Raw genomic sequence first — 25633 nt, 5'->3', positions numbered from 1 at the left:
ACATGCACGTAAGAAAACCGTTCTAATGTGAATTAACTTGTGAGAAGAAACATCATGTGTGTCAAGCCTCGCCTTGCTCTTAAAATTCGCGGCAGCGGAGAGGAAGAACATATTGGCTGATGAAACGGTGTGTGTGATATGCTTTGGAAAGTGAGGACTTCCCCGAATCCATAGGCATGGCTTTCACGCCTGACAGTTTATGATGAGATGTTGGCAATGGCACGCTAGATCTCATGTACATGGCTGGTATGAACGTAACGTGTATCTCACGTGATGAGCAGGAGGCGGAGCGTTGCTAGGGTCCATTTCTCGGATGGGAACAAGATACCAGCATCTTGGCAGAGGCACCGCCCTCCCCTTAGTCGCTTATTACATCGGCAGATCGCTTAAAAGATTGTTTTGTTTACAGCTTCTCTGTGCTTCTGAAACATACGTCCAGGTAGGTTACTTCAACCTTTATTGATGAGTGACCATGAACCGCAAGGGGAGTTTGTTGGGGGGCTGAATGAATCATGTTTCTGTAGTGATAATGCGCATTTTCTACTGCACATCTGACTGGTATAGTGCCTTATTTAGCCTACCGACTAATGATATGTTTTGCCACTATATTATCAGGTGACGGGGAGAACGGGGTTTATTTTTTAATTATTTTTATCTGGTTCTTTACTCCCCATGATTCGTTATTGATCATGAATATCTCGTACTGGATATGTATTGCACAAGTGACTTAGATCGATTCGTTTGAAATTTACATTTAAAATGAAACTATGTTATTCAGCAATGTCATTGTCCAGGCAGAATCGTGCGTAGATGTGAAAAGAAGATCCTTTGGATTTTTGTCCCTCTTTTTACCTTCAATTGTCATTTCAATTTTATATTTTGACCATTAAAAATATTGATCTACGTCAGTCCATGTCTAATAAAAAAAGTGTTTGAGCTGCATTAAAATGTAAATAACTCTTTACCAAGTAGCCATTGTATATGCACAGCACAGCTGCTGATGCAAGGGACATTTCTGGCTTTAATGAAATTGCACGTGCATGGTCCGTACATGTGTAGATTCAGTTATCCATCAAGTAATTATTATGGCTGCAAAGAAAGCTCGTATTTTATTCATCTGCTGAAACCTAATGTCTCACACGATGCTAAGTTTTTAACAGCATGGCAAGGGGTCGTTTATATGTGCTCTGTAGGCGCCAGTGTTTCATCTCCGTTTGAGTTTGGCTGTTCTCTCTAGTGGGCGAATATGTTATGAATGGATGATTGGGAGAATATGGATGTCGAGTGAGCACTAAAAATAGTGGGTAAAGTCGAGTTTTGTGGGTGGTGAATTTGGCAGATTAGTGGGTAATATGCATGGAAAGGAGAGTAGTTGAACATATTTGGCTGAGCGCATGGATGAGTTGGGTTGGTGGGGCGACTAAAGGTGGATGGATGAATGGGTGTGTGGGTGGATGGGTAAGTGAATGAATATTGTTGGTTTGGTGAATGAATGTGTTTGTGTGTAGAAAGATGAGTGTAGTTATATGGTTGTATGGGTGGATATGCCAGCAGCCCTTGTCTTGTAGTTTGCATGAAGACCATACATAATTCCTATAGGGTATTTATCACACAGCAGATGCTACCCAGAAAGTTGCCTTTGGTCATGAAATGCAGCGGAGCAAAGTGTAGCCGCTTAGCAGAAATCTGGAGAGAGGCTTCAGAAAACTAGAGGGTGCTAAAATGCGCAAAAACACATTTAACAGGCCTCAAGCAGTGCTGTATTAAGTACCCCAACCCCTGCCCAGTGAAAGCAGTTATGCTCTACCTCAATTGACTTTACATTACACTACATTGCAGCATAATGAACTCTGCTGACAGCCTTCTTTTGTTGTTTCTGGTTTGTGACTCAACTAAGTGTTTGAGGGAAACAGAACATCTTAGAAGTGCATTATTCTACTTGAACAGTGATATTGAATTACCATTGGAAAGCCATTTGGCAAACGCCTATATAGTATAGAAGCTCCAGGCTTGTGTGGACATGTTCTCCAGCTGGACCTATGTAACCGTGATTTATGGAAGGCACAGGTGATGCAAGGCCTATTTGTGGCGTGGAAACGGTGAAACTTCACTCTAATGGGTTGTCAGCTTGAGGATCTCACTGATATTATTACTTGTATGTAAGAGCTATGTAGACTTGAGCCATTGAAGGAGTGGGAGCCGGTTATCCTACTCCATCTGTTAACAACCCCCTTATGTTACATCGGAAGGACTGTGAGCTTGGCAGGCACTATGGTATTCATTTACAGAGACTAGCATAGACTTCCTATGCTTTGAACTACTGAAGTGGCAGGTGGTTATGACCTCCATACAGCAGGACAATATTTTAAGAAACTTCTTTTTATTGATTTTATAACACAGAATAAGGAACATTTCCCAACCACCCCGCCCCCCAAAGGCAGCTTCATCCTGTCCGTTGGCCGTTAGTGCCATGGCCCAAATACACCAGAGTACCAAGTGTAAACCATACCAACAATACCTCCCCGTCCCCTTTCCCCCTCCCCTGCGGTAGCTCTACCTTTTCCATGATTCGTTACTTCCATGAGTCCTTCAAAATGCTCACTACAAGTCCAATAGTCGTAGGCGCTGAGGACGCCATCCGATTCCAAAATCATCTTTTAGAAAGAGCAGGGTTTCCTCCCAGTCCCCTGCAAAGGACTGTAGCTTATTGTCTTTCGCATACGAAGCCCATTCAAGAGACACAATATCCCAGATTTTCCGTAACCAGTCTTGAAAAAGAGGAACCTCCCCACTTCTCCATCTCTGTGCTATTACTGTCATAGCAGCCAGAACAAGAATTGCTCTCGCCTTCCCTCGGGATTTAGGCTCCCCAGCGCCAGCGGCCCGCCCTACTCCCAATAAAATCTCCTCTGGAGGCCTGCTGCTTCCTGGTCCATATGCTTGTTCCTGAGCCCTCTGGACCTCCACCCAAAAAGGCCTAATTCGTGGGCATGCCCACCAGATATGCTGTGCCGTACCCTCCATCCTGCATCCTCTCCAGCAGTTCCCAGAGTTATTAGGATATATTTTGATTGGTAAGATTGAATCATTGCAGTATGATCTGAGAGAAAACCAGGGTGCATGTATTCATTCAAGAGCTGTGCAATGTGTCACATCGGCTATTGCAAATTTGCCAGTCCAACCTAAAGGGAGTTCTCCCCCTTTGCATTCATATTTTTGGATATTAGGTGGCACTGGAAGCACTACCTTTAAGCCGAAACTATTGTCATTAAAATAAGAGCTTAAAAGTGGACATGGGAATGAGGGTATGTAATGCTTTTGAATGGAGCTGACATATGACGATGGATACATAGTCTGTAGGTGTTGTTTGGTTATGTGTCCACCCAGGAACACCCATTAGTAAGTGAAATCTGTGTTTTACCACCCATTCCCACCAAAAGCCACACTCCTGTTGCACTTATTGCTTGTATTTGTATTGTGTGCAGAATATGGCAGCCATTGTTTACTTTCAAAATGGCGGCTGCTATATGTAAATGTGTGTTAAGTTATTTTGTTTTGTGCTTTAAAATAATATATAGTAGTGCTTGTAAGATTTGTAATAAATATTTATTTTGTTTAAAAAATGACCACCTTTACATTAAAAAGCAGTGGCCCTAATTAGGACTCCGGCGCTAAACCATGGTGCTATCAGCATCATGGTCCATGCTGGAGTCCGCCATGGAGAAAGGGGGAATTACCACCCCATTCCAAGGTTGGCGGGGCGGTAATTCCCCCTTCTCCATGGCCCTTCCCATTCCCATTTTTGCCCCATAGGGCTCAATGGGAATGGGGAAGGCGGCAATTACGGTACCGCAAATTGCGGTACCGTAATTGCCATCAAGTCCCTTTGCGGGTCCCTACTTTAACGGCTGGTCCAGACCAGCCGTTAAGGTCGGGAGCCGCAAAGGGACCTCGAAGTAAGGTGTTAAGGGGTTAACAGCGCTGCAGCCTTTTACGCTGCAGCCTTTTACGGCGCCGTTAACGCCTTAACGCCAGGGTCGTAATGACCCCCAATGTGTGTGTGTGTGTATGTATATGTGTATATATATATATATATATATATATATATATATATATATATATATATATATACACATATACATACATATATATATATATATGGAACTGCGATACTTGTCTCCCCTTAATCGTCTTTTGTGGGGTGCAGGGTGGTCTCTGCTGCAGCGTGTGGCATCTGTGCTTGTTGTCTATTGCATGACATATTGCACTGTGGCCTTCTTGGCCGATGAAGGTCAGCTACGACCACCCCATATGCCTATTGTATGTTTGATATGGATTTGCAGCTGGCATGGCCCACTGAGCTGGGTGGTATTTGCACTGGGACCTTCAGCAGTCTTAAGCATGTGTAGAAGCAAGAATGATTTGTTTTAAAACATTTTAGACCATGCTAAATTTGACTTGCAGCGATTGAATGCAATCAAAATACTCAACTCCAACATTATTTTTAGGAATGTTTAGATATTTATGAGACAGGATGTGCTCGTACAGCTCTTTCCTATGATCACTATACACATTCTGTATATGTAACTTTCACTGTAGCCTTGGGATCTGTAATCTCAAACTCTCCTGATATTTTAGACTACACTCCTTCTGATTCTCCACCAATGACTATGCTGGCTAGGTCTGATGAGCGTTGTAGTCTAAAACATCAGGAGAGAAAAAGATTGCAGATCCCCGAGTATAACAGGGTGTTGTAATGCTAGATACATTGGACAAGAATGCCCCTTAAACCAGGCTTTGTTTTAAGGATTTCAGGCATAAGTTTGTGCTGCCTGCAGTTTGATAACACCGAGCAGCAGTATATTCTGATATGCAGTAGTGATACATTTAGCAGTGGGAGCACAACTCGCAACAATCACTGCCTCTGTGGTTATCAACTTTTAATGTTTTATTGTATTGTACATATGTGGAAGTGAAGTGAACTGTAGGGGCACTTGCTCAGAAAAACCTCTGCATCCTAGCTGCCTCCACCACCCCATTTGTAAACATACACTGTGACCAAAGACGCTAACTGGCTGATATCAGCCACCAAACATCCATTAACGCGTTAATTGGCAATGATGGGCAACTGCAGCAAATCCAATGTCTTGGGGAATGTGATGAATCCTGCAGTATCATCACTAACCACAGTCTAGGGTCTCCTCCCACGTGGCCAGGGGAAGGCAGCTGCTATCTGATCCTAAACCTGGGGGTGGTATCACAAGGGAGGACCAGAGATGAATGGAAGACGGGATCACTTGGGACGCATCACATGGCAGGAGATGGCTGTCAAGCGGAAGTGGTGACTCCTTTAGGAGAGACTCATATAAAAAGTCCCTCCCATAAAACTACCCAAAGCATGCTATGAAAAGTCATCTAAACTGAATCAGGTTTGTCCCTTGGGAGCCCTCTAATTACGTAGACTACACCCAAATTGTCTTCAAAATCCTGAACAGCCCTGTGTCTAGCTCCCTCGATCTCGCATCCTGCCTTTCAGAGACCGAACGGTTGATGACGGCCAACCACCTCCTACTCAGTCCAGGCAAAACAGCCCTCTTCCCTCAACCCACCTCCTGGCTGCTCTCCCTAGACCCACCTCCAACACAGTAAAACATCTCAGATGCATTATGGCAGGGACATGACACTATCACATCAACTCTGTGGTAAAATGCTGTTACCTACACATGCAGATCCTCTGCTGCCTTTTTCCTTACCTGATCTTCCCACACAGAGTCTCCGTGATCATTACTATCCTCATTAGATAATGCGAATGCCCTTTACCTAGGGGCCCCCGCATCGCAGCTAAGAAAACTCCAATGAGTACAAAACATTGCTGCAAAGCTTCTTCTAGCCCTAGGCCCCAGAGAACGCATCTCCCTAGCCCTCGAGGTACTTCACTGGCTTCTGATTGCCTTGACGGAGGATCACCATCCAATGTGCATCACCCATCAAGCGTTTTACAATAAAGAACCTGAACACATGTAGCACAAACTCACACGCTACAAGCCTAACAAACTTCAGATCAGGCTCGGCACGTCTTCTCATCAGCCCATTGACAAAATCAACAAGTATGCGGTGAAGGGGGTTCCTCATTCTCAGTCCAAGGACCCACCATCTGGAACTTCCTCCCATTAATCATCCACCGCATAGAGGACCACCTTGCCTTCAGGAAGGCACTGAAAACGTGTCTCCTGCCTGCGGAATCCTCGCACACTTAGTCCAGATCTCAGAACCAAATCGAGCACTAACAGCCGACCGCCCGCATGAAGAATTTGGGTGCAAAAGAGGAGCCAGTGAGGTGGATCACAGCACTCCTTCCTATGCCCATACCATACGCACCGCATGACTAAAATTATTATGCTTCAGTCCTTCATAGGACCTCATGCGGTGTGCCCCACAGAATACAGCAGAGTCCAACAGAAAACTTGGTCTAGATGCTCACATAGCTACACACCTTTAGATACATGCTATTGGTCTATTCCTTGCCCTAAACATATATCACCCTCAACTCCAAGCGCTACGACACCTATGAAACAGCTGACTCCCACGCAAAATTCGATCCAGCTGTTCACATAGTCTGACACTTTGACACAGCACCCTTCCATGCGCCATTGCAATATAGGCTGATGTTAGAAGATAGGTAGAGAATGGCCCGGTATCTATCTGGCTATAAACACAGTTATGTATTTTACCACTTTAGTCATTACTTTCAACACAGACTATGGTCTTTCGAAGGGTGTTCATCCTCAGACCACTTCGAGGCTATACAAATATCACCATAAAGCAGCAACAGGGTCTGGAAGGACCCCATTGTAACAAGTGGGAACAATCCACTGCTTTTGAACTATTTAATGATGTCCATACTAGTGTACAGGCCCATGTACACTGGGTCAAAGTGCAGGTTTTCATTGACACAATAGGACCACTATATATCCTAAGCTTACATCTCCCGCTAACAGTAACAACAGGCAAAGCTATGCAAATCGGCATTGTCTCCATATATCCTAAGACAACAGCTCCCTCTAGCAGTTAAAACAGGCGATGCTACTTTATCGGACAAATGTACATCCAGCCTTTTATTATATTGTTAGATTAGGTGTTGGTTAAAAGACCTGTAGTTTTAAGGTAAATGTTAGTACAGAGTGCCCTTAATAGCTTGAAAGCCTTATCTAGCCCATAATGCCTTGTATGATCTGGGCCAGGGGTCTGCAACTTGCGGTTGCCCAGATGTTTGGAATGATCCCTCGCCATTGACTATGCTGGGTAGGTCAAATGGGAATTGTAGTCCAAAACATTTGGAGATCCAAAGGTTGCAGACCCCTGATCCAGACCCCCATACCAGCGAAGTGAACAACCAATCTGTTATGGCTCACTCACTATGCCCAGGCTTTCATTATCCCATGTCCGGATGGTGGACAATCTAAGTTTTCACAAGCGTATGGAATTCCCTCCCTCCCTCCACAAATTAGTTCCACCACAAGTGAGTTCGTTCAGAAACATTTACAAGATTCATTTCTCACTCTGTTTGTACTTGTTAAAAAGAGTTCAGCTAAATTTAAGTTGCAGCCTGGCTTGGAGCAAGAGCCTAGCCATCAGAAAACTTGGGTCCAATTCATCATTAGCCTCAATAGCCTCTGGCCAATCACAGGATACAATTTAGAACACTCTGCATTACTCAGCACAGTTCCATTTTAAAAGGAAAAAGTCAAAATACATTTTCTATCAACTCCCTTCCGTCAAACTTAAAAGATTTAAACAAGAGAGGATTAATGAGTTTTACCTGTCTTTCCCCCATGCTATGACCGTTCCAACCCATAAAACTATAAGCAATCCGTCACATACAGTACTGCAAAGCTATACAAAACATGGGCTCTGGAGAGGTTCCAAATAATGTAACTATGTGTAAAGCTATCTTCATGTGACCAAGTGTTCCATCAATGCAATAACGATAAGCATCTTCCTAATCTAATTCTTTAAATTATGAAATATTTCCTGTTGCACATTTTACAATGAACCTTCTTGAGAGACCAGGACTCTCCTACAAATAAGCTGAAATCTAAACTAAAGAACTGGCATGAAAATCACATATTTTTAATTAAGCTTTGGTTACCACAAAAGTGATAGATCGTACATTTTTGACTACGTATGCATTGCATTAAATCTTTGCAAAGCAGCATGTGTTTATTAAGACCCATTTTACTTTTCACCACACATTATATATTTTTTTAAAAAGGTTGGTCAAAGTAAAAAAAAAACGAGTAAAGGCGGCTTACTGGAAGGACAGTCCTAAATGGTGAACGCCACTCCTGATGACTTGGCTGATTAATGAAAGCACTCCTCACATTACAAACATCATAAGGATTAAATACATCATCCTATTTTCTTGAACCTATCTCAGTGATTCACTAATGCTCATTTCAGAACGCATTAGTGAATCTGTACTTATAGTCTGCTTCGTATGGCACACAGCTATAGAAGATCAAAAATCAATTCTCCACGAAAGGATGATGGGAGGAGGGAAATAAATGATTGCTGAGAGACGGCAGCGAGCATGGTATGATTATAAAAAGGAAAGAGGATAAAGAAGAAAGGATATTTTGAAGTATTGTGTCACGAGATCAGGCATGGACTGGTCTCGCCTCTTGTTAAGGTGAATTAGGCTCCAATTCCTGTATTTTTCTTAAAACCACACTGTACCTCTTTAGTTGCCCTTGCACTCGGAGCGTTCACACCATTCAGAATGGCAGTTAGGTGAAATTACTATACTGTCACGCTCTGAAAACAATTTTGGTCACAAACGCATTGTTCGATCAAATGCCATAGGATGGACAACAATGCAGTGACGCAGGATACTGGACTATTGCTGTTTCTTTGTAGAATTGCAGCTCGAACAACTGCACTGCTCTCCAGCCCGAGCCGGGGTGCAGCTTCAGATATCGATCTGCCATTTTCCAAAACTGTCATGTTTGGGCATGGACAACAGATCAGGCTTTCTTGCTGGCAGATACTTCCCCACACCTTAGGACTTTTGTTCTCGTTTAGTTAACAATTTTCCATAGCGGTTCAGCTTCAGGAAAACCACACGATTGTGACTCATCTGAATCTGGGATAAAAAATAAAAATAAAGTAACATTCTATGAGAAGAAAGCGCATCAGCATTAAGCACTAGAGGCATAAATAGCATTCCATAAAAAAGTGAACTCACAGAAGCTGTTTAGGCATTTTCACACTCCTTTATTAGTTTGTGCTGAAAGTTGGCAAAAAAGTAAACTTTAAAAATATTACAATGTGTATATAGGCTACTACTACTCCCTTGTTTCCTCAGCATTGAGCATGCTATCTAGTGCTGGTGGGAGTTGTAGTCCAAAACATGTGGAGTGGCAAACATTGCAGTACCATGCTATAGAGCATTTATCTAATCTGGTTTCTGCCTAACCCGTACATGTTTGCATACCCACAATAGATTGTTTTGTGGCTCTGAACTGGGGGTGAACTTCCAGAAATGGGTACTATATGCACTGTGACATGTGTGGCTCATTAAATGAAGTGGCCTACTCTACTCTCACATTAACATGATGGACGCACTGAAGCTGAAACAGAGAAGACACGATATACGCGCACAGGATAAGCGAGCCAGCCCGACCCCACAGAAAGAACCAGTGATGCCAATCAATCAGAATGGGTTGAGTTAATGGGGCGGTGGGAACCCTGGGAGGGGAGTACAGCAGGAAATGCCTCAAGGGACTATTCATACTTGTCCCAGTTGTTGTAAATACTTTGTAGAAAGTGAAGGACAGTTTATCAACTCCATGGAGTGGTTGAAATGTGATCTAAAGATAGAAAGCCATCTAGAGAGACTGCAAGAATCCGAAAGGCATAAGTGTCAAAACACTATTTTGAGAAATGGAGGAACTGTATTGAATGTCTTAAAGGAGAAGCAGAACAGGTGTAAAACCCTTTAGAAGAATTAAAGGATTTGATTCACACGGTTACCAAGAACTATTTGAAAATAGCCTATTAAGGCTTGAAAAAGCCTGTCCAGGAGAAGGGAGTTATTCTCCTAGACCCTTTTCCCTTTGATATTTAACTAGTAAGAGGGTTAGAATAGGATGGCATTTGGATGGAGGACAGATCATTACTTTGGGCTGCCATACTGATGTCAAGGCACATAGCTAGTGTGTGTTAGGTAGGGCAAACCTTTGCGATGGAGACAGACAGGCTTTTTCTTAATATTTGAATAAAAAGAGAATTGTAAGAATGCCACCATTTGGTCCGGCTCCTTCTTCTGATCTACCACAAGACCTAGCATCGAGAAACGGCACAGTACTGCTCAACAATGGATTCACAGGAAAACAGAGCAGGAGGCACAATTTAGGGTTGTTTTACATAATATTAAGCAGCAGGAGCAGAAATTAGGGGTGAGGTGGGATTGGGAATATCTATGGTGAAGAGTCTTGAACTTCTTTCTGACTTGCATGAGGGGGGGTGCATGGGCGAGTAGGTAGTTCCACAGCATGGGGGCATATATCAAGAATGCCCATGGCATTCATTTGTGGCTCCAAGATGTCTACCATTGGGGGACGGCCCTACTTAGAGAACAGACCCCGGAAGACGCTGTGACAGATGGTAATATGGACTGGAGCCAAATGCTGAATGAGCTAATAAAAACTCCTGGCTTGCGCCCCCGTGAAAAGAAAGGGCAGTCAAAACTAACCTGTCGTGGAACATAGAGTAACAGGAATAAAGAAAAGATGCACAAGACAAGAGATGTTGACCCAGTTCCACCTCAATAGTGACATTTATCCGCCCAGTGAAATGAACAGGATCGAAGAGGTGGGTCATGAAGTTTGAAACGATCAATGTAGGCGCCAGTTCGATATCTATTGACTCAAATACCCATACCGGTGAGACTAACAGGTGTGGACCCAATGGCTGGCAAGACTAAGAACCCACTCGCCATTGCTTATGATAGAAAATGAGGTGTGATCTAGAGAAAGTAACTACATTGTCAGAATATATATGTTGATGAATTGATACTGTTGTGTGTTGAATGCTGTAAACACTTACCAATAAACAAATTCTAAATAACATTTTTTTTAAAAAGAATGCCCGTAGCCTGGATTTTTGCTTTATGCATCTCTAATCTGGTCGGGTCCTGGCTTCTTGTGCAGCGTTGGTTTCCATAGAAGATGACCTTGTCTCCTAGGTAGGAGGGAGCCTGAAAATTGATGGCTTTGTAAATTATGCAGCTGGTAATACATCTGTTTACTGCTTGCAGGGGCAACTAATAGTGTGGGTGTAAGGTGGTCAAATTTGTAGAGGCTTCTCATTGGTAGCAGGGTGTAGGAGGGCAGGCTGGTGACTGTTGTAGTTCCACCATTCACTTGAGAAAGGACGAGAGCCTGCACTGTGAATTGGAAGTTATTTTCTGGAAGAAAGAGCCTCATTTTCCACAAAAAGAGATGGTACAAAGCTGTCTGGCTTTCTGTGCTATGTCCATTTTGAAGCCATGATGGTTTTCAAAGTGAAATCCAAGGGACTTGGTGCATGTTGTCAGCAGCCGGGTGAAGGCCTCTAGAAAAATGGCGGACAACCATAACTGGATGTGTGTTCTGTGTTATTGGAGATGTGCTGAAATTTGGTTTCTGTAGGGCTCCGTTTGAGATGTCCGGGTTTGAAACGTGGCGAGGAAGGCCTTCAGTTGATGTAGGTCTTTGATGTAAGAGATTTTAAGGTAGAGTTGTAACAAATTGACTTCAACACTGCATGAGTACAACAATGAGTAGAGGATAAAACGCCCACTCAGCCCTCACACTTCTACAAACCAAGAGCCAACACAATCGTAAAGGTGAAACGGGCACGATTCGCCTTTTGTGGTAACATGGGCTGAGGGAAAGCTATGCTCTTAAGAGGGGTGTGTATGTGATCCAGTATGACCCAAACAGCACATCAACACAGTCCAAATTAAAGAGAGTGTGCAATGAAGGTCCTATAAAACTATTTATTCTTTAATTAAACACACCATCTGCAAGAGAACAAAGTAGAAATAACTGCAAAACCCACCCCTGTGGAAAGAACAGATAATATGTAACGGCTAGAAGAATATAGCACTCAGAGTCTGAATACCGGGGTGATAGGCACATTATTAACCACTAAAAGGATATGTCTTTGAATTAGAAAGCCAGTCTCTAGGTCCCAGAATGGATTAGGATACAGTTATTGGTTGATTGTACCTTGTTTCGGTCCTTTGGTGGGCCGATGGTGCCGAACCAAACTTCAAGCATTGGTGCGAGGGAATGTTGGATCATGTGGGCCCAAGCAGCAGGTGGACGTCGAGTAGGTTCTAATGTGCTAGCCACTTGTGGTTCGTAGACAGCGTTCAGCGAAGCAGGTCGATGTGCTCAACAGGATCTGTCCAATTTAAAAAAAAAACACTGAAAGTACCTGAGGAGGTTTGTAGTTAGTTGTGGTTGAAAGTACCCACTACAAGTTAGCAATTCTTCCTGCCTTTCCTCTACTCCCAGAGTCTTCACAAAACTTCTAGCAGACCTAGTGGCTCTTCTCAGGTGGGTTCATATCCATACATGGATGACGTGTTGATCTGGATGTGTTTCCTGGCTGCAATCTCAGAACACCTGTTAGGCACGTGCCACGATTTGGGGTTCTCTCGACATTGCGTGCTATGACCGCTCTTCTCCAGATGTCTATCATGTTATTTCAGGACCTCATTTTAAAGCCGACGGAGCTCTTCACTTCTCTCTCACTTCGCTTCCATCCCAGAGTGCATCAACCTGCATGGAACTGCATGGGGTAAGCTTTTCAAGGTCCTGATGGACAACACTGTGGTCATGCACTATCTCAGTAGGAGAAGTGGTGTTGTTGGGCCGCTGGCTGTTTACAGATGTTGTTGGGCCGCTGGCTCTTTACAGGTTTTCCATGCAACAGTGGTTCTGAGCAGTGAAGACCGTGATATTTCATTAAGAACAGTTCATTTGAGCAGCCCAGTGTTTGAAGGTCTTCCGTGAGTGGAAACTTTGCCCAAAGCTTCCTGAGGAAATCTTCACTTTCTGAGCTACCCCTAGGGTGAATCACTTTGCTTCTAGTCTCAACAGGATGTGTGTTCTTCTGCTCCAGGGATTTTCCTGCAAAGGGAGTGTTGCCGTATTTGTTGATTGTTTAGTAGAATTCTGGTTTCTGCTTGTTCCCTGTCGTTCCAATCATCCTACTACTACTCTGACGAGGTTAGAATCCTCTTTGATCTTGATCACTCCAGATTGGGACAGAAATGCATTGTGCCTGGAAATTCTGGACATGTCTCTTTGCCAAACCTGTCACCTCCCAGTAAGAATGGAATAGCTGTCTCAAGCAGAGGGCAGAGGCCTCTGCCCGATCCAGTGCATCTCAATCTTTCCTGCCTGGCTACTGATATATAGAGATTGTGGCTTGGCTTACGAGGTAGTGCCTTCCTTTTTTTTTCCAGTTACGCATTCAGCACCATATCCAACTATGCCTGATGATGTTATGATTTGTCTAGTTCTCAATTTGGTGCCAGAATTCGGTTCTGGACCTGCTTATCTTCTACACATCATCTGTAGTGGATTTACTTTGTTCTTTATCAGATTCTACAGATTGGCAGGGTAAATGGACATTTGGCTGCTATTTCAGCCTTCATGTGGGCTCTGGGAGAGGGCATCCTTTATTTAATACCCAGAGTTATGCAGTTTCTAAAATGTGTGTTTATTGTTTTTCACTATGCCAGTGAGTTTTTCCTGAGTGGGCTTTAATTGTAGTTCTCAATTACCTGATGACTGCTTTTATTGATTGCTACGATTTCCGACCGTATGGTCATGTTCCTAGTTGCCATTGCTTGGGCAAAATGAGTAAGTGAACTATAGACTCTGTCAGTGAAGCTACCTTACAAGTACTTTTCTAAGTGAAAAGATCACTTTGAAGATAAGACCCTCTGAACTGCCGACGTGTGATATCTGAGTTTTACCTCTCTGAGAAAATTAATCCCCCCCTCTCTCTCTTTGATGTTTTTTCTCCTGTTCAGAGTGGTTCCATTACCTATAGATCCCAAGGCTGCACTGAGTTTCCATGCTTTTCGGCAGAAGAGTTCTTGAAGAAAGACAACTTAACAAACCTTCTATTGGTGGATGTCGGGAATGCCCCATTGAGTGGCCACGGGGACAGCTTTCCCAGATATTTCCACCCCACTTCTCGGTAGAGAACTGCATGAATGGAAGAGGGTAGAAAAGGTGGGAAGCGAAAGTGGCGGGACTTCAACCCAAACTGCAAATATAAAAAAAGGAACCAGTTACTGCAAGGAAACAGCCATTGAGGAAGACTAAGAAGGCCTGACAGAGAGGCGGTTTATCTGGAACCATTGCAGACAAACCCGGTCATCTTTGGGAGACCGGGCAAGAATTCTCCACTCCGCCATGTAGGGTCCAAAAGCAGAAGATTGTGAGAAGCTAGATGTGGAGTCTCGGACAAAGGCGTTTGTTTAGAGTTTAGCCCTACCCTAACCAAACAAATACATAATTGACCTTGGATAAAAATGTAAAGTTGCAAGTTAATAGCCAGCTATGAAAAGTCATTCTTCACCTCAATTCTACATATACATACAGCACACCATTTTTTATCTGCCAAGAGTCAATTATCAATAACCAGTGCTAGTGGTGAGTGCAAGTTGTGAGCCCTGGGTTAACTGCATGGAAATGAGAGTATACAAATTACACAAGTTAATAAATCTAATCTAACATAATTAAAACCATAAATAACAAAGAAAACCATTTGGAATAGGCAATTTGAAAAGGATTTGTCTTGAATGCTTTCCTGAACCCGAACAGGGTGGGAACAATATGTATAGAAAGGGGAAGAGAGTGCCAGGCTCTAGGGCAGAGGCTGAGATGGCCTGTGACTAGAAACAAGAATGCTTGAAATGGACAATGCCTGAGCTCAGTGCTTCTGGTAGGCCCAAACCTTTTGAAACAACCAACTTCTCCAGTCCGTTCTGCTGCCTTGTATGTCATGCAGCAGATCCTGAAAAGTAAATAGGAAGCCCATGAAAAGAAATGACAATAGGGATATGTGCTTGAAACATTTGCAACAACAGATAACTGATGACGAAAAAGAAGAAAAAAGGAGACCTGGGAAGGATGAGAAAGAAAGATGTTGGAAGAGAGACATCTAGCACAGAAAAGGAAAGACGATAGGACTGGAAATAACTGAACTGAAGGATGGGACTGTGGGTGGGATTAGCACTGTACTGTCAAGCACACATGTGAGACGAGTGCGCTCCCTTACCTCAGTCACCAAATCTAGACTCTCTTGCACATGACCTTACTCCGGGAGTCTTCGGGGATGCCAAGCAGCAGTCTCAGTGCCACACCATAAAGGAAAATTCCCAATCCGAAATGTGTGCGCTGTGGGGCCACACTGTTGCTGCCCCTCTCCACTGCAGACCCAGGCAGCAGCTCATCACCAGTATAATGAAGCTAATAGACCTCAGTAAGTGAAGGATATTTATTAAGTTAACAGCTTCAGGGACTGCAGTCATCACCGTAATTTGACAAGATAACTGTCTACAACTCATAACATAACATTCTCATTCCACATCAAAGGATTCCTTGATGTCACAGGCTGTACCTCCAAGGTTCCACCCAGGTTGCTGTAAGAAGCTATTTACACTATATAACAGATTGGTCTTAACTTGTGACCATTCTGCACTCACCAATTAGATTTTTCTGATTTCTTTTTATTTTACTACCCCTTACCCTCTTTTCTATATACCTAAGAAAAACCCACCATCTCTCTGTTTTGTGGTAAAAAGGTGGCAACAGGTAATTCAACGAAGGGGTTGGGTGAATAAAGTAGGGGAATACCTTTGAGTTGTCACAGATGGTCTCAAGAATACCCCAACTCCCAAAAGTGATCCAAGGTTTATACAGTCCAACTAAGGACTGTCCTTTGTCCTTCTGTCATCTTGCCCAGGTCTCCCTCCTCCCTAGCCCAGGTGTCCCTAAATTACTAGAGATTAGTAACTCCTACTGTCTACAGACCGGCTGACTGGTGGTGAGTGCCTAAAGACAACCAACTGGTCTGTCTTACTCCCTCTGGGATCTTATAGGTGATAAAGTGGGATCACACAAATGTAATACTATCCGTGGTGCCTTCCAATTGCCTAGGTCTCGCTTGATGTTTTTCTCACGTGTATTCTTCACCCTGATCCCCAATCTACTCTCTTCTCTTCCTCCCTCTCTGCTTCCCCTCTGTTTCTTGCTCTCTGTCCATATGATGTTATTCAGCCTCACTTCCATCCTCGCTCTTTCTTTCCCCTCCCACTACTACTCTCCACACACACACTACTCTCTCCCCTCTACTACTCTTCACTACTCTCCAACCATTCTTCTACTGCCACCCTCCTTTTAGCCTGTCTCTTCTCACTTAGTCTTATTGACACAACTAATTTACCATATACACTATCTCACACCCAAGTACCACCTTTTTTCACCAACCAGTTCCTCACTTTGCACATGTCATTTGCTATTCTCCTCCACACTCCACTCCATTGTCATCCTCCACCTAATGGGAAAACGTAAAGCTTGTTTTAAACCACGCCTCCTTTTGTAAATGCAGGTCGGCCAGTGCCTCGCACTGGCTATGCTAAAAGTCTATTTGATAGTTAGTTTTCTATGTGAACTGAACATCTGGTCTGCCAGTCCTCTGCAAGCAACCTTCCACTTGCTCTGTTTGCTACTGGCTCTTTCGCAAGTGGGTTACCAGTGCCGGTTTTCGCAGGTCAGTGACCATGTCACAGGGTGCAGGGAAAATTGTTGGAACTGAGGGAATGGGGCGGAGATGGCTCAATATATACTACTGCTGAAGTCACATACATAGTTCTGGGTGCCCTCTGGTGGCTTTGAAAATGTTTCAGATCGAGTTGTGACCAAGTAAGAGATTTCTGAATCAAGTATCTAAGAGGCATAATGATCCATTTGGCGCAGTTGGCACATTAACAAAGCTAAGTAATTTGTTCCTTATATACTCCTCGTCCCGTCGCCTTTCCTCCATCCTGTATTGGGCGTCCCTCATGAGGGACGGGAACGGAACCTTTTCTCCAGGGAAAAAAGTGTCTTTCCCTTTAAATTTAGTCGTGTGTGGCCCCTGGAGCTGCGCACCCCTGACGCCGCCCACCAGCGCTACACCTTTATTCTAAAACTGTTCTAATTTATATTTTGTTACAGACATACTGTCCATGGGTGCTCCGCCCGACCCCGGTGCATGTCGGCTGTGGCGGGCATCAGTAGGTGCCTGTCTTTCAACAGTTAATTTCCTACATCGAACCTGCACGCCCTCTGCCTCCGATGCCTTGGAAAAGACCGCAGATGGAATGGCAGCTTGGCGTCTGCCACTTTTACTCCCCGGTCCCTAAAGAACCGTTTGGCATGGTGGAGCGAGCTGTTTGTCAGGACCCCACCAGACCACATTAAGGAGTTTGTTAGAAAGAAGACCAAGAAGATGAGTATATTATTCTCCAAAGCACCCCACAAGGGGGACTCCTTCCCAGGGAGACCTGCCAGCGGGAGGGACCAAGAAGGTCCTGTCGCCTGTAAGAAAAGTACTGAGGCTCAAGTAGCTACTGGCCTAACGGCTGAGGGGTCCAAGGATCCTCCCGGTCTCAGCACACGTCCCGAGGGGCTTTGCTCTATCACCAGGTCTACCCCCTGAGTATTGTATTTGCGGATGTGTCCATGTATTCCAAACCACAGGTGTCATTGGCCAGCACATCCACCTCGGCGCTGTTGGGCAAGGATGATAATGTGCTAGAGGCAAGAAGATTTACTGAAACGCAGGGCTTCACCTCAGGCAGGTAAATACAGATGCCATTTTGGCTGCAGCGAATCAAAGGCTGGATGTGGCGTGAAATCGCTGACTTCCTCCCGGACATCCTGACCCACAAGCAAGCCTCATTCACGGCTGACATGCCAGAGGCCAATATAGTGGCATAAGACCTCATGGAAGGCACAGTCGCTCACATCAATACAGCAAGTAGAGCCAACGGACATGAGAAGGACACCCTGGCTTGGGGCCACTAGATTCAATCCGGATGTCCAGGAAAGAATTTTGGATCTCCCCTTCGAGGGGGTTGACTTGTTTCACTCTACCTCAGATGAGGAGCTTGACAAAAAGAAAAGAAGCTCCCAGACGGCCAAATCACTGGCCATTCTCACCAAGCCAACGGCATAGAGTTTTGGGCAAGGGCAGGCTCGGACTGATAGATCTCGAACGTTTGGCGGTTTTCAGGGCGTCCAAGACTGCCGAGCCAGGCAACCAGACCGATTTCCCCCAGTCGGCATTGGTGACAGCAACATAAGCCATCACACAAGGGGTTCTTCCAGTCCCTCCTCCCAGTCCTCAACCTCAGAGGCAAAGAAACAATGACTAGATGCGTCCGATCCAAAGCACCCTAGTAGCGGCCCATGTTTTTGGACCCTTAAGTGGTTTTGGTAGTCTCTGAGGGCTTCCGGCTTCCCACTCCATCCCCTTCCCTAGATCGGGACATCATAACTCCTAACAGAGTGAAGCGGTCTAGGAGGTCCCAATCCCGCAGCAAGGGTTGGGCTTTTACTCTTGCATCTTCATTATCTAAAAGGAAAACCAGGCAGGCCTGCAAGTGGTCCTAGATCTATCCTTCTTAAACATGTTCCTGCCCTTGCAGAGGTTCAAAAATTGTTATGCCGGCCATTATAGCGGAATCTCTGGGCGGAGGAGTTTGGACGTGGTCCCTGGATCTGAAGGCTGCATACCTACATGTCACAATTTGGCAACCTGATAAATCATTCCTCATGGGCATGCACTTCCAGTACAAGGTGTTGCAGTTTGGCCTTAACTCGGCACCAAGGGTATTCACAAGGATCATGAACACGGTGGCAGCACAGTTCAGGTCGGAGGGCCTTCATGTATTTGTATTAAGGCGCTATATAAATAACACATCATTATCATATCTGACCCTCGACGCTCGTTTTGGAGCGGAAGCGCCAGAGCAGGTCAGGTACACCACCAACATGCACATGAGCACACTATACAACCTGGGGTGTACAACTTCCATAAATCGCAGCTGCAGCCTACACAAACCCTGGTGTTCTTGGATCTCCTGTGGGATACACAAAGACAAATGATGTTGCTCACAGAGGAAAAGGTGGCGGCTATCAAGGTGGCAGTCTGGCACTTCCTCGGCAGCACAGTGTCTACGCGTTGCCTCCGCACAAGGCCATTCACAAAATCAGAGACTCTCAGCATCCACAGTTAATCCTAATAGCTCAACAGTGGCCGGCCAGGCCCTGGTTCTCAGATCTTCTACAGATGGCGGATCACTCCCCGGTTCCCCTCACCGTGGGGACGGACCCTCTCCTGACCAAGCAGGAGGGAGCTGTGACTCAGGCGATGCGTAGGCAATACAGAGCAAATGGATCAGATTCTGCTTCTTGGCCAGAGACGCAGGAGTGGACCCACTAACATGCTCTCTGGATCAGGTACTTTCATTCTCAGCACATCTAGCGAGATCATGGGTCCTTGTTGACACTTGCCGGACATACCTGAAACTTGGGCACAAATTCTTTCTCTACGTCCAGCTCAGTAGTGAAAAGACATATGGTGGGGATTGACAAGGCTGTTCCCGCCGGTCAGGCACCCGCACCCAGTCTGGGACCTCCATGTAGTAAACCATTCGAGCCCATGGCGGTGATAGACATCAGGTTGGTTACAATCAAGACCGCGCTCCTCGTGGGCCCCACTTTGGCACCCAGAATCGGCGAAATTCGGGCTCTGGTCGCGACAGAACCATACACTACCTTTCATTGAGACAAGGTGGTGCTCCGCACTCATCCTGCATTTCTCCCTAAGGTGGTCTGCTCATTCCACTTCATGAGGAAATCGTACTTGCAATTGTTTATTTGTAAAGCAGTTGTACACAAGTGAACTGCTTCAAAGCGCTTCAAGATGGGAAGCGAACAAGGGGATATCATTGTCATTCTTAGGGCTTGAAGATTGCAAATGATCTAACAGTAATAACTAGCATACGTGGCCGGGGCGTTTCTACTAGTAAAAGTGCATGACAAAGAGTGAGAGGTGTGGGGGGAGGGTGGGGGTGGAGCAGAAGAGTAATGTACAAGACAAAAAAAAGTTGGTCATCAGTACGCCTAAGCATGCAGGCGTGAACAGCTACGTAGGGGAGTTAGAGGGGGACAGGACAGACAAACATGCAGGCCTAGTACAATCAAGGTCGTACAAGTATGCAGGCAGAAGTGCAAGGGAGGGGCAGGGGAGTGGGACAGATGCTCCCAGACCAGTGGGGGCCAGGGTTCAGTGCAGAGTAGATGCCACTCTCATGGAACATATTCCGAGTGCGTAATGCAGGGTGGAGGCCCAGAGCAAGTGCAGGACTGGCGGGGGAGCCTGGGACCTGTGAGGCTCTGGAGGTGCACCAGGCGACCAGTCACCTGACTGAGCAGATTGGGGAAGAGAGCAAGCGAGGGAGGGAAGCTGGAGAGAAACGAGAGAGGTTAGCAAGGGAGAGAGAAAGAGGAATGTCTTGAGTAGTTTCCAGAACTTTAGGAGGTCCTGCCCAAGACAGAGAGACGCAGATAGACTGTTCCAGAGGGAGGCACCAGAGATCTACCCCCAAATCTCGGTTTGGAAAAACGGGTCACCGGCAGAGAGTTGGAGAAGGCCGAGAGGAGGGCTCTGGAGGGAGAGTATTTAGGAAGAGAGCTTTGTAGATAGGGGCACCAGCCCCAGAAAGCCTTGTGGACTGTGCAGAGGACTTGAACTTTATCCTTGCAGCCACGTGGAGCCAGTGGCGGGATTTCAGCACCAGAGAGGTACGGTCCCTGGGCTTGAGGCCAAGGATAAGTCTTGCGGTTCAGTTCTGAATAATTTGAAGAGGTCGGAGAGTAGAGGTAGGAAGATTGAGAAAGAGACTGTTACAGTAGCCCAACCTCGTGAGAACGGGGCTCTGGAGACGGTGAGCCTCTGGCGGAAGGTGAGAAAAGGTAGAATACCTTTTGAGGAGGTGCATCTGCTAGTGGGATTTTCTGGACATGTCTGAGATGTGAGAAGAGAATGATAGAGTAGAGTCGAAGATGACCCCCATATCTTTTGCCTCACTAGTGGGTGAGGTTGCAGGACCAAGGATGGTCGGCCAGAGTGAAAGTGGGAAAACGGGAGCAGGGGGTCCCAATGAGGACGATCTTTGTTTTTACTGGCATTAAGGCAGAGATCATTTGTTGCACACCAGGACCGAATTGCGGACAAACAGCCCTGGATGAGCGAGGAGGAGCAATAGGCCGAGGGTAGCCTGAAGGAGAGTGGAGTGTGATCCGCATAACACTTAAAGTTGGAGGTGAAGGCAGAGATCATGTGGGCCAAAGGGGCCATGTAGATATTGAAAAACCATGGGTATAGATTAGACCCTGGGGGACACCACAAGTGCAGAGTGTGATAGCGGAGAGAAAGGAACCGAGTTCTACTTGGGAAGGACGGTCGGAGAGAAGGGATGCTAGCCACGCCAGGGTCTCATGGAGATGGGAGATTAGGTTGTTGTGGTTTACCGTATCAAAACCAGAGGAGAGGTCGAGAAGAATGAAACGGAGGAAGAGCTAGAGCCAAGGTTTGAGAGCAGGACTTCACAGGTGTTCAGAAGAGAAGTTTCTGTGCTTCTGGATGCTCTAAAGCCAGACTGATGGTCATGGAGACAACCAACATATTCAGTATGGAGGGTAAGCTGAGAGATAGCCAGCTTCTCCAGGAAAGGAGTTATGGAGATTGGACGATAGTTAGCCGGAATAGTAGGGTCGGAAGAGGATTTTTTTACGCAGAGGGTACACAAGAGAGTGCTTGAGAGAAGTTGGGAAGACTCCAGTGATATGATGTGACATTTATAACGCGCCTATACACAAGTGTTTCAAGGCGCGACGAGGCAAGGGAGGGGGAACAGAGGGAAGACAGAAAACGATCTTACTAGGCCAGGTGTCATTCAGATCGCGCAACGGAAGGGAGAAAAGAAAAGTGTGGGGAGGGGAAAGTGCAGTACATGGGATAATAATCATAATAACATAAAATAAATTAAGAACGGCCAGCAGGTGGCAAGTGCAGGGTGAGTGCAGACCTAAGTGCTGGTTAGGGGACTGTAGGGATACAGAAAACAGTCCCCAGGTGCAGGGGTTTCCAGGAAGGCAGCATAAGTGTCCAACTGGTAGGGCTTGGGCCCGAGATCAGATGGGTGGACAGGTAACCTGTGTAGTCTCAGTATCAGGACTTCAGCAGGGGAGAAGGGGAGCGAAAGCAGAAGCAAAGAGGAAAGCTTTTAGGTGCTTCCGGAACCGAAGATGGTTCTCCTCAAGTTTCAGGGAGGCTGTTCCAGAGGGAGGCCCAGCAGAAGAGAGAGATCTACTGCCAACTCGTTGCTTGGAGAAGCGACTGACCCTGAGGGAGTTGGAGGCGGATGAGCAAAGAGCTCGAGAGGGAAGATATTTAGGAAGAGAGAGTTGAAGGTATTGAGGCCCCAGGCCCCAGAAGGCCTTGTGGATGATGCAGAGGGTTTTGAACTTAGTCCTCGCAGCCACTGGTAGCCAGTGCAGAGATTTCAGTCCTGGAGCGATCCGATTCAGTGGCCTGAGGATGAAGTACTCCGTGCAGTACAAGGCTGGAGCGTATGTCCGGTGCCTTGCGGAAGCCATGGGCGGCAGGGGGACACGGAGAACATTCAGCAGTAGAACGTTGCCTTGCTTGTGGGCCACTTTGAAACTATGGTCGTGAACCTTGATGCTTTTTTGGGCTGGGACTGCCAGTGGTGAAGGAGAGGTTGCAGAGGTCTGCCAAGGCTAGAGCTAGTGAGTCAATGTTGTCCTTAATGGTTTTGGAGGTGCCCGGGGTCCACCTGTTTGGAAGAAGCTTTCATAGAGCAGACTTGTCTAGAGACCTCCTCAGGTGTGACATGGGAGAGGAGAGAAGAAGGGGAGTGGTGGGGGCAGCCAAGTGGGGCCAAGGAGATGATGGTGCACGAGTAGGTGCGGAGGAGAGAGACGACAGGATGTCCTTATGTTTTGGTGGTAAAGTGTGCAGCTAGGGCCGAGCAAAGGGCCTGGGTGGGTGTGGTAGAGGAAGAGGCTGCAGTAGGATTGGCCAGCTCCTTACAGACTTTGAAAAGTTTGGCCATGTTGTTGGATGCCTCAGAGATGCAAGCTTGAAATGGACTCTTATTTATTTTATTTTTTGGACCAGACGCAGAGTCTATATTGCCTTTGCAGAAGACGGCAGGCCAGCTTGTCAGAGGGTGTGCCTGAAGATCCCCATTTCCGTTCTGTTGCCCTGCACTTGCGTTTAAGGTCAGCCAGGTCGGAGTCATACCAGGAGGGGCACTTTTTGGCAGGTATCAGTCGAACCCTCAAGACAAGACCGCGGATGTCAAGGGTATTGGAGATGGAAAGATGAAAGTTAGAGAGGGCTGTATCAGGGTGGGAGTCAGAAGCAAGAGGAAGAAGAAGAAGAAGAAGAAGAGGAGAGTAGGTGGAGGCAAAGGCAGCCACTGACACTTTTTTCATAGGTCGGATGACCTTGAAGGTCGGGGGCAGTGCAGAGAGTTCCGGTGCTAAAGGAGAGGAAAGCTTCAAGTGAGAGGAGAGAAGAGAGTGATCCGTCCATGAGAGTGGGGTGGTAGGAGGAATAGAGAGAGGAATGTCTGTGTAGATTAGAGCACCCAGGGTGTGTCCGGCAATGTGCGTCGGACCAGAAGGTAGGATGGAGAGAGTGAGTTACATAGGTTGCAGAAAGCAGCTGAGCAGTCAGAGTAAAGATGGATTTTGATATCTCCCAACAGAAGGAGTTGGGTGGAGAAGGAAAGGAGAGAAGATGCCAGGTCATCCCATTCCTATAGAAGGTGGCATTCATAATTGGAGTAGGTCTGAGTGGGGATGGTGGAAAAAGGGATCCACTCCGGAAAGATTAGGGCAACTCCACCTCCAGGTCCATTTGGCCTGGGTTCCGATAGAATCTTCTAGGCTTCAGGGAGGAGTGTCAAAACTCATAATAGAGCTGTCCTTAAACCAGGTCTCAGTGAGAGCAAGAACATCAAGGTCCATGTGTTCCAAGAGGTGGAAGATGTCGGAAGAGAGCTTCCTGTAAGCCGGCAGAGGTGCATGAGAGATGGAGGCAAGAGATGGCAGAGGGGCCGGAGGAAGTGCAGGCAAGAGAGCTGGGATAGTGGTTGATGGCAAAGGAGCCATTGAGGAGGAAGTTGAAAAGTTGATAAGGCGAGGTAGGAGCCTACCAAAAAGGAGGAGGTAGGGTTGAGGCCCTCGTACCAAAAAGGTACAATTTCAATAGATATTTATGATGACCCTGGGGGTCAAGGAGAAGGCGAGAAGGACCTCTCAGCGGGTGCCACCATTGATGTGTGAGGAAGAGTAACGAGAGAGCAGAGCGACCATATGAAGAGTCCAAAGGTCAGGGGACAGATCGACAAAGGGGATGTCTGTGAGAGTCTCTCTGGTGGATGCACTGACGTAGATGTCAGTGATAGGATGGCCTGGGTTGGAGCCAAGTGTGTCCTTGGGTTTCTTCCTGCCAGACTTAGTGAGCAGTGAGGGATAGGAGATAGAGAAGTAGTTGGAGAAAATAGGAGAGATAGAAAGCGCCATTGTGAAGGGGGACAGAGTTTGGTGCACTTAACCAGGCTGAGCAACTGGGGCATGTGGGAGGGAGTTGAGGGGAAGGTACAGGCACACAAGGAATGCAATAGGAATGAGAAAAAACAGTGGGAGCTAAAAAAAAGAGCATGGTACAAGTAGCAAGAAGCAAAGAACAATGAAAGAGCAAGGAATTATATTGAGTATCTAACTAGCAGAACATAATAATTTAGGAAGAAAGCACACCTAAACGCGAATTTTTTTAAAAATGTTTTTTATTTTTTTTTTATTTATTTTTTTTAACATCAAACACAATCAATGCATGATGAAAGCACACCTAAAATCGGGTATTGAGACGCAGGTATTATACCGAAGCAGTGAAGAGGTGATGGCAGTGTTGAGGGAGCTCATCATATGCAAGAAGTCAGTCTAGAGGGTAGGTAATGAAGTATGAGGGACATATGGCAACATAAATAGTCCAATGAGAGTGCCAAGAGGGCAGGGGGGTGAGAGTCAAGAAGAGATGAAGCAGGCAGAGAGTAACAGTCAGCATTCACGTGATGGTGGGAGGGATGCCACAGTCTAAGGGCACCCTCAAAAAGTATAATGCTTGAAACGTGTCTATGCCAGCGGTGACAGAAAGGAGGGGGCCGCATGCCCGCTCTGTCCCGGAGAGGCACAGACAGGGCCTTAGTATGGGCCTTGGAAGGGGGGGCCGGTGTTTGCCTGCCGGCTATTGTGATTGGAGTACAAGGAGAGGAACGGGGTGAATCACAATGCAGAACAGCAGGCAATGCAAGCGTTCCAAGTGCATGCAATCCGGCAGCGGCCATGATGGAATCTTGGAAGAAAGAGGCCGCAATGCGTTTCCAAGCAGCCTAATATAAGTTGCACCACAGGCACGT

At 46.0% G+C, this 25633-nt stretch overlaps 1 protein-coding gene across 1 annotated transcript in view; it reads left to right on the top strand.

Moving 5' to 3' along the window:
* Window positions 1-323: 323 nt before the first annotated feature.
* Window positions 324-25633, top strand: part of LOC138583120 (cholesterol transporter ABCA5-like) — a 3134767-nt gene continuing 3109457 nt past the window's right edge. The window contains exon 1 of the mRNA XM_069655080.1: window positions 324-439. The gene's annotated coding sequence lies outside the window, so the exon portion shown is untranslated. The remainder of the gene's footprint in view (window positions 440-25633) is intronic.

This window comes from Ambystoma mexicanum, chromosome 3q, assembly GCF_040938575.1.
Source record: "Ambystoma mexicanum isolate Mex_15411 chromosome 3q, UKY_AmexF1_1, whole genome shotgun sequence".
In the NCBI taxonomy this organism is placed as follows: Eukaryota; Metazoa; Chordata; class Amphibia; order Caudata; family Ambystomatidae; genus Ambystoma; species Ambystoma mexicanum.
Note: the sequence above shows the minus strand (reverse complement) of the source record. Positions and strands in the feature narration are given on the sequence as shown.